This window comes from Arachis hypogaea, chromosome 3 (assembly GCF_003086295.3).
Source record: "Arachis hypogaea cultivar Tifrunner chromosome 3, arahy.Tifrunner.gnm2.J5K5, whole genome shotgun sequence".
Lineage (NCBI taxonomy): Eukaryota > Viridiplantae > Streptophyta > Magnoliopsida > Fabales > Fabaceae > Arachis > Arachis hypogaea.
This window is the reverse complement of record NC_092038.1, coordinates 33,099,430-33,108,519: the sequence shown is the minus strand read 5'-3', so window position 1 is coordinate 33,108,519 and position 9,090 is coordinate 33,099,430. Positions and strand designations below refer to the sequence as shown.

Genomic DNA, 9,090 nt, shown 5'->3' with positions numbered 1-9,090 from the left:
CTTATTTAATGCTAGAGGACTAACCAGTTAGGATGACTTGCTAACAGTGAATGTTGTTCAATATTCGTCCTTCAAGCAATCTACTCAACATCAAGAATTGTTAGAGAGTGATAGTAGCATCCATGCGCATTTGATTGAGGCATCTATTTTACGATTGTCATGTGCTTTACGAAGGTTATTTGCAACCATGTTAATATTTTGTGAGTCTACAGGATGAATTTTTCAATATATGGTGGATGATTATCCGTCAATCAACATTACAATAGCCTTAGGGTTAACAAATCGGCTACTCAGGAATTTAAATGACATCTTCCTTCAATACGAAAAACAAATTGCACAATATGATTTGCCAGCTCTAACTTCTAAAAATGACAATGACAACTTGATACTAAAGTTATCTAAAAAAAAGATTGTCCATTGAAGTACCTCGAGAAGTCCTGTATTCTATAAAAATATTGAACAATGACTAATCTAAAACTTTCAAGTACATTAACGAATACAATTGATTGAAGAGAAAATAGAGTGTTTTTTGTTGATGGACCGAGGAGAGCAGGCAAAACATTTATTTACAGAAACTATAATTATAGAATTGAAAAATAAAGGTCATATTTTCTTGGTACTGCATCATCAGGAATAGCTGCAACATTATTGTTTAGAATTCAAACAACTCATTCTAGGTTTAAGATCCTAATTAATACAGAACCATCCTCCATTTGTAACATTAGCAAATAATCTGATCTTGCAAAGTTAATTAGACAAACAACAGTAATAATTTGGGATGAAGCACCAATGATAAATAAAAAATATTTAAAATTATTAGACTGCATTTTGAGAAACATATTAGCAAATGATATGCTATTTGGAAGTAAAGTGATGGTGATGGGAGGAGATTTATGTTAAGTACTACCTGTCGTATCGAAAGGTAGTAAGTCACAGATGATTTCAATTTCTATAGTTAAGTCTCATTTATGGACTTTCACTCAAATTCTCCGTTTGTGACGAAATATGCGATCTTCTAATGATCATGATTTTGCCAAGTATCTTATACACATTGGTGATGAAATTGAGTCAACCATACATGAAGAATTGGTATGGATACAAGCAAATGGTAGAAACAACATTACACAAATTAATAGAAGAAATATTTTCAAACTTACAATATCATAGGTGGAACACTTCTTACATGATAGAAAGGATAATATTAACACCCCAAAATCATAATGTGCAACAACTTAATGATATAATTATCAACTCATTTTTAGGAAAAGAACAAAATTTAGTATCATTTGATGAAGTAAAAGGAGATACTAATAATTTATATCAACAATAATATCTTAATTCAATTTTCATAGGCGGATTGCCACCTCATGTATTAAAAGTAAAAAAAAAAGTACACCTTTGATGCTACTGAGAAATGTAGACCCTAAAACGGACTTATGCAATGGTAAAAAGTCACTATATCATAGAACTTTTTAAAACATGTTGGATGTAGAAATTTTAACCGGCCTTTACTGTGAACAATAGGCTTTCTTGTCTCGGTTAAAACACAAATCACAAAATCGTCTTCGTCTTTCTCTTTGTCTTCTTCTTCATCTTCTTCCTCCTTTGCATCCCCTTCCTCTTGTTCTTCCTCCTCCTCATCCTCTTCTTCTTTAAACCATTGTTATTAAAATCGAATCAGACCGGTCAGTTTGACCGAAAAATCGGTGTACTAGATCTTAAATCGGTCCGGTCCGACGATCTAATCGCATAAAGCAACGAATTGGTGCAAATTAGTCAATTCTGGAGTGAATCGGTCAAATTCACTAAGATCAGTTCGACCGAACTACTTGAGTTTCAAAATGATACTCACAACAATCAGACAATTAAGCTTGTTATTAATATATATGCAAATTAATATATATATATATATATATATATATATCAGTAAATAATTTACTTCTATTTAATTTATTTTAATTTTAGTTATAAACTCATTTATTCTTAAATTAATTATAATTTTATTTGACAATAATTATAAACTCACTTATTTTTTTATAATTATATAATATCTATTAATGTTATTTTTCAATAAATATTTATAGTATATAATAATATAATAGATATAAATTAATTAATAAATTATTAAAATTCGAAAATAATAATTATTTTAATATAAAAACAAAATAAAAATATTTATGATAGAGTAAAATTAACAAAATATTTATTATTCATGTTTCTTATTGTTTTAAAATGATTAGATATTTTTAAAATATTAGTAAAAATATATATTTTAAATATTAATTTTAAATTTTTGACTATATTTTATTTTTTATTTACATAGAACCGAATTAATCGGACCGATTCGATTACCTGTTTAGTTTTAACAACTATGATTTAGACCGACTTTTATTACATCTTAAATATCTTTTTGAAAAATAAATAAAAAGACGACGTACGGACGGCTGCTTACGTACATAGGTTCCTCACACGTCACACGCAGAGAGACCAAAATTCTCTACAAACCTTTACTACGTCACGGATTCTAGACGGTCCAATAAGAGGTAAAACAGTGAGCTGGGTGTGGGATCTGGCACACTATGGGTGGACGGTGCATACTTGAAAAGGTAGGAGTGCCCTAGAGAATAAAAACCGAGGGAATTATTATGGGAGGTACTAGCTAGAGCGTCGGAAAGTGAAACGTAAAGATGCGTGTCGAGTTGAGATCAGAATGGGGACAGGTGTAGGCGCAGCATAAGACAGGTGAGTACGACTACATAGAAGTCATTCCTCTCCATTTTTTGGTTTAACCTCTCCTTTTCGTTTTCATTTTCCCACTCCAACCCCCGAAAGTCACAGCAGATGCGTGTGCCATCAACAAAACTTATATTTCTCTTACACGTGTCACTTTTTTACCTGTCCTTTCCTCTTCTTTTATCACCTCAATTATCTTCCGTTCTCCCCTCTCTCATTGTCGTTGCATCATGGACGAGGAAGAGCAGCTCCAGCGACACGACTCAGAGTTGTCCACCATCAGTTCCAGCTCCGGCATTTCCTCAATCCTCAGCTTCGACGACTTTCGCGGCAGTAACACCAGCTCCGGCGACATTTCCTCCATCAGCAGTGGCTCCGGGGAGATTCCTCCCGCCGACGCCATACTCTTGCCTCCTCTGCTTAGGCGGACTGTGTCGAGTGACGTGGAGGTTGTGGTGGCGGCAGCGGTCAGGGATAAATGCGTGGGGAGGAAGAACAAGGGAGTGAGTTGGGGGCACACTTCGGTGATTGGGAGAAGGAAGGAGATGGAGGACGCGGTTGCCGTTATTCCTGGATTCATGTCCCGCACGTGCCACCACGTCGGCGGTTGTACGGCCCCTGGCTCCCAATCCTCCGGCGAGATCTCTCCCCTTCATTTCTTCGGAGTGTACGACGGTCATGGTGGCTCTCAGGTATACCTTCTTCCGCATATATTTTATTATTTCGCATTTAAATTTTGCAAGATTTTTTTTAAAGTTCGAAATATATATTTGAAAGTTTCATAATAAAAATAAAGACCTGTCCTGGCTGTGGTGACCATGACCAGGCATGGAAATGTAGAGTGGGTGGCATTTTTTCGTAATATAAAAATTGAAAAATGCTTATTTATTTATTTTGAAAAAATATAATACTATTCTATTCTATTATTAGTAATTTTGGGTAAATAAATAGTGTGGTTGATCGTTTACTTAAAGGTGAGATGGGAATGTGGTTGGTGGCCGGGTTGCTCTCATGATGGGCACGTGTTATGGGGAAAGTGGTCCATAGAGAGAGAGAAAAAGAAAATTGGAGTGCGTCTCCTTGTCGTGTGACACGCGTAAGAGTGATTGGGGTATGCCTTTTTTTTGCCGTTGAAGGGGAGGGCCAGATAAGCAGATACTACTACCAGTGATTTTATTTTATTTTCCATTTTAAGGTTACATGCCTAATCTCTCACACGTTATCAAATTTGCTTCATACACGCGGCTCTTAAAAATTAATTACGAATATTTGAATTTTATTTTAGAGAATAAAGTGTGATCTCTCATCATTAATTTTATAAGTAGAATAAAAAATAAATATGAAAAAAAAATTATTCAATAATAGAAGATCATATTTTACTCTCTATAATAAAATTCAAATTTTAGAGGATTCAAATCTTAATAAGAGTAAATAATAATAACAGCAAAGTGTTGATGACGGCTCTTAATATTTTAATTTCGGATTAATTAACTTCTAAAAAATACTAATTTGATTCTCTAAAATAGTAAAGAGTGAATATATTATATTCTTTTCATATCAATTTATCATTAAAATCTAACGGTTGTATTTATATATACTATTAATTATTATGACATTTATTTATAAAAAATTGTTATGTAGATTATAATTTTTGGAGCAAAATTTTATCTGTTATAATAAAATTTGTTATAAATAGAAAACAGTTAATAAAGATTATATAAAAGATAATAAATATTTTATTGTCTAAAACTATATTATTTTTGTGCTTATGTACAACAACACGATACACACCAATAACAAAATATACAGATAATTTTATATCGTTTGACGTTTTGTAGTATCTATTAATAGAAAGATATACATATCTATTATTTATTATCTTAAAAAATTTAATTAATATTTTTTTTTTAAAATTAATTAATCCTAAATCAAAATTTGTGAGAATCTAATTGCCATTTCATTCTAATAATAATAATAATCGAAGCAACTACATCATGCTAATTGTGTTAATTCTCGGGATTTGATACAAGCTAGTAGTTAGTAATGGTTGGATGTGCAAATTTATTGGATTTAGATATTTTAAAGTTTAAATTTTATTTTAAAAAATAAAATTTTATATTTATTTTTGGTTTCACCTATGAAATAAATGATGAGAGATTATTTTATTTTCTAAAGTAAAATTCAAACTTTAAAGAATGTAAATCCAAATTTATCAGCGTTGCTGGTTCCTCAGGTCGTTTTGGTCACTCTGGCATTTGTGGATTGCCAAAAAGAGCATTTTGATTCTCTGCTTTTCGTATGGAGGGAGTAGAACCTGGAAAAGCAAGCAGATATGTATTCCTTTGTTAAAGCATATATTGACAAGTGTTAATAATTAGTGTATGACCGCGTGGATGGGAATTCGAACGGAAGGATGAGCCTTTTGGTGAAAGAGGAAAAAGGGATGAATGCTTCATTCCATTGATTTGTGAATGGGAAATTGGCTTTACCTTTGCCTTTGCGTCCGTTTTGGAATACTATAAGGTGCTGCCGAGGGCTCACTGATGATGTGGCCCTCGCCCTTCTTGATCTGCTCCGTTTTGGAAAATAAGAAACACGTTTCACGTGAGAGCACTACACCAGCATAACATAATTAGGCATGAGAAATTAAAAAAATAAAAAATTTTATTAGTATTAGTCAAATAAAAATTTGGCCAAATATTGCATTTCATGATTAAATTAAATTTAAATATGATATTATTTTTTGAGATTTGTTTGAATGAGTTCCTTCCTTCTTCATAAATATTTTCTGGCCAACTAAAAATTAATTTTATGTGTGAAATTAAATTTAAATTATGTTTAACCTAAATATAATATTAAAATAATATAGATAATTCGTACGAAAATTAATTGTGTGAATATTCTCGATGAAAAATATGAAAGATTAGCTCACAGATCAGACAGAAGCTTCTCAATATCAGATAAATTATCCTCCTAATAAGTTAGATGGACTGTGCTTAGTTGAATAATATAAATTAAAGTAATACTTTATATAAATAAAAGCATAGTATATGCAACAAAGTAAATAGTAATTTAAGTACGATCCAACTTAATGTATTCAGTATTCAATATGAATATGCAATAATTCCTGGCTATTGGCTAATATGATGATAGCTTTGGATTGAGCATTACTTTTACCCTTCATTTCAGAGTATTCATTTAACAGAACTATGTATGGATTAAGAAGGGCCACTGATACGTCCTCCTTAGCATCCCCCAGTACAAGGGAAGAGTAGTACAATAAACCTGTATATATTTAACCTATATTATGCATGCTTTCTTGTGGTGGCCAATAACTTTTCTCTGAACTACTCTTTGATTGATATATATATATATATATATATATATATATATATATATATATATATATATATAATGTCCTAAGAAAATTAAACCCTCCCTAACTGTTGTACTTCATTGGTAGGTGGCTAAATTTTGTGCAAATCGGATGCACGATGTGATAGCAGAGGAATGGGAGCGGCAAATAGAGAGTTATAGTGAATGGCAAAGAAGGTGGGAGGCCGTATTTTCTAACGGTTTTGAAAGGACTGACAATGAGATATCATCAGATGAAGTTGCACCTGAAATGGTAGGATCTACAGCCTCTGTGGTGGTTCTGTCTGGTTGCCAAATCATTACATCCAACTGCGGCGATTCAAGGGTCGTTCTTTGCCGCAGGGCTCAAACAATCCCCTCACTGTCGATCAGAAGGTCTTTATCACAACCCATTTTTACCACTTTTTTTGTTCATATGCGATTAATTCTTGTTATGTACTGTCATTTTATCAAATCAAAGCTATCTTTGTTTTTCATGCGGCATGGATACAAGGTAAATCTATTTTCAATTAGAAAAGGATGAAAACCTTTTAGGCCTGTCGGAAATGCTTGAGAAGGCGTGACTAAATGAAAAGGAAAAATATAAAATAAAAAATAAAATGAAGTCAATTTTGGTACCTAACTGGAGCCATATATATTCCAATAATTTTTATATTTCATAAGTTATATGAGTTATCTTTCGTTTCATTGACAAGTTAAGATACCATTGTCCTTGCTTGTACAGCCTGATAGACAAGATGAACTCTTGAGAATTGAAGGAGGAGGAGGAAAAGTCATAAACTGGAATGGAGCTAGGGTGTTTGGTGTTCTTGCCATGTCCAGGGCTATAGGTACCTTGATTTATCTACATATATACCGTCTTAGGCTAAGGATTCTTGAGATTTTCTTCTTTTGAACGATTAAGGCATTAAAGTTTCTTTCAATAAAACGTGACCAATTTTCTGTCATTGGCTAATAAACAATGAAAAACAGCACAACCTTCAATTTCAATATTTTGTACTTTCAAAATGGTTTTGATCCTATAAATTCTCTAGGATAAATCTACATACTTATATGTAATGGTAAACCCCATTTTGGTGTCAGCATAAAAAGTAATTGAAAGAAAAGAAATGTACGTATAGAAATTCCATTTTGAGAGCGGGACTATGGCCATGGTCCATGGATTAATGGAAGTCACATAGGAGGATCAGATTATCAGAATAATGTACCGAATATTTTCTTAGTACATTAACTTTAATGACTATGGTTCAGCGTGTTATGATTGATGAGAGAACAGGCCAACAGAACTAAGCACGTTATATATAGCAATTTGATTCGCAACTCAAGTTGTTTTTTATATTTGTCATTTTTTATTGTTAATTGATTTCCAGAAGTTCTTTTCATATGTTTGCAAGCTTCCTTCGTGCTGTAGTAGTTCAGTAAATTTTTATACACACTGATTTTGATAATAACAGCCTGTCCACAATCACTCGGGAAATAATGAGCATAGGCAGTTATCAATAATCTATTGAGTTTTGCAAGGTATTTGGTAAAAGTCGAAGCTACGTTTTATTTCTCCTCTGGTACTTAGCATACTTTACTGTTGTACCTAATTATCTGATGCAAGAAAGTATTACTAGTTTGTTGTTGCTAGAACCATTTGCTGCCTAAAACTTAGATGGCATGCAAGTGACTTTTCCAGAGTTTTTATTTAACCATCATGTGTGTAGCATCTGCCATCTAGTTCAAACTAAGATGGCAAGTCGAATTATGGTTCAGAACAGGAAAAGAGATAGGAAAAAACGTAAGTTGAATTATTAGGAATTGGACTTCTTGGAACAAAAGGTCCATGGCTACTGGTCGTCTTGTATTTACCTAGTTAACAATTATGTTTCAGGTGATAGGTACTTGAGGCCATGGATCATTCCAGTGCCTGAGATAACCTTTACAGCAAGAAGTGAGGAGGATGAGTGCTTAATATTGGCAAGTGATGGACTCTGGGATGTCATGACGAATGAAGAGGTTGGTGAAGTTGCGCGGCATATTCTAAGAAGGCGACGAAGGTCCCTGTCTCTGGAGGAAATATCTCCTGCACAAGTTGTTGCCAATAGCCTGACTGAGATTGCTTATGCTAGAAATAGTAAGGATAACATTTCAATCATAGTAGTTGATCTGAAATCGAAGAGAAAACGTCAACCAAGGCCTCCTTTAGTTGCCCGAGAAGCCAACTACATATAATCTTTTTGAACCTTGAAGAGGGTCTAAGACATGAGGATCATGAAGTTCTTTACATCTAAGAACAAAACAAATGATGACACCCATTGGTACTTATTGCTAGTTGGTAGCACTTGAGTTTTGTTTCTCCTAACCAAGCAGCACAGAATTAACTGGCAGAAAGAATCTGCTTTGTGACAGGTGATAACTATCTAAAGCAAGCTTGTTATAAGGAAAATATAGATCGATACTCAGTTTTTTTTTTTCTATTTATTTATCGATTTGGTCCTCAAGAGAATATTGCAGTAGAAAATGTTCCATTTTACCCATGCCAAAAAATGTATTCGAGTTAACATTTCGGTGCATAATGCTGTAAAAAGAATGTATTATTTTAGGCGGATACACTGTAAGTATAATTTTACTTGGCCCTAGGATCACTCACTCATATAAATGACGCTATCATATTTTCATCTTTCAAACTCACTAACACTCATAAAACAAAGGAGAGAATTTCAAAACATACTCATTTTCATTATGGAACACACACATCCATTTCACAAGGCATATGTGCCTTTATATAGGCAATGCTTCCTACTAAAATAATAATTTATGAATTATAACTCAATTTTGTAATGACTAGTATTTTATGAGTTGGCTTCATGAATCTTCTTTCAACTTGTATTCATATAGTTTCCATAATCTTCTAATTTGCTTGACTTCCAATTTCAATTCAATTTGATTTTGAATTTCTTCAATGTTGTAGAATGTTGTAGGTGTACTACTCTCTTG

General features: G+C 32.9%; 1 pseudogene; it reads left to right on the top strand.

Moving 5' to 3' along the window:
- Window positions 1-1,999: 1,999 nt before the first annotated feature.
- On the top strand, window positions 2,000-8,732 carry LOC112790188 (probable protein phosphatase 2C 6; annotated as a pseudogene).
- The last annotated feature ends 358 nt before the right edge of the window (window positions 8,733-9,090 follow it).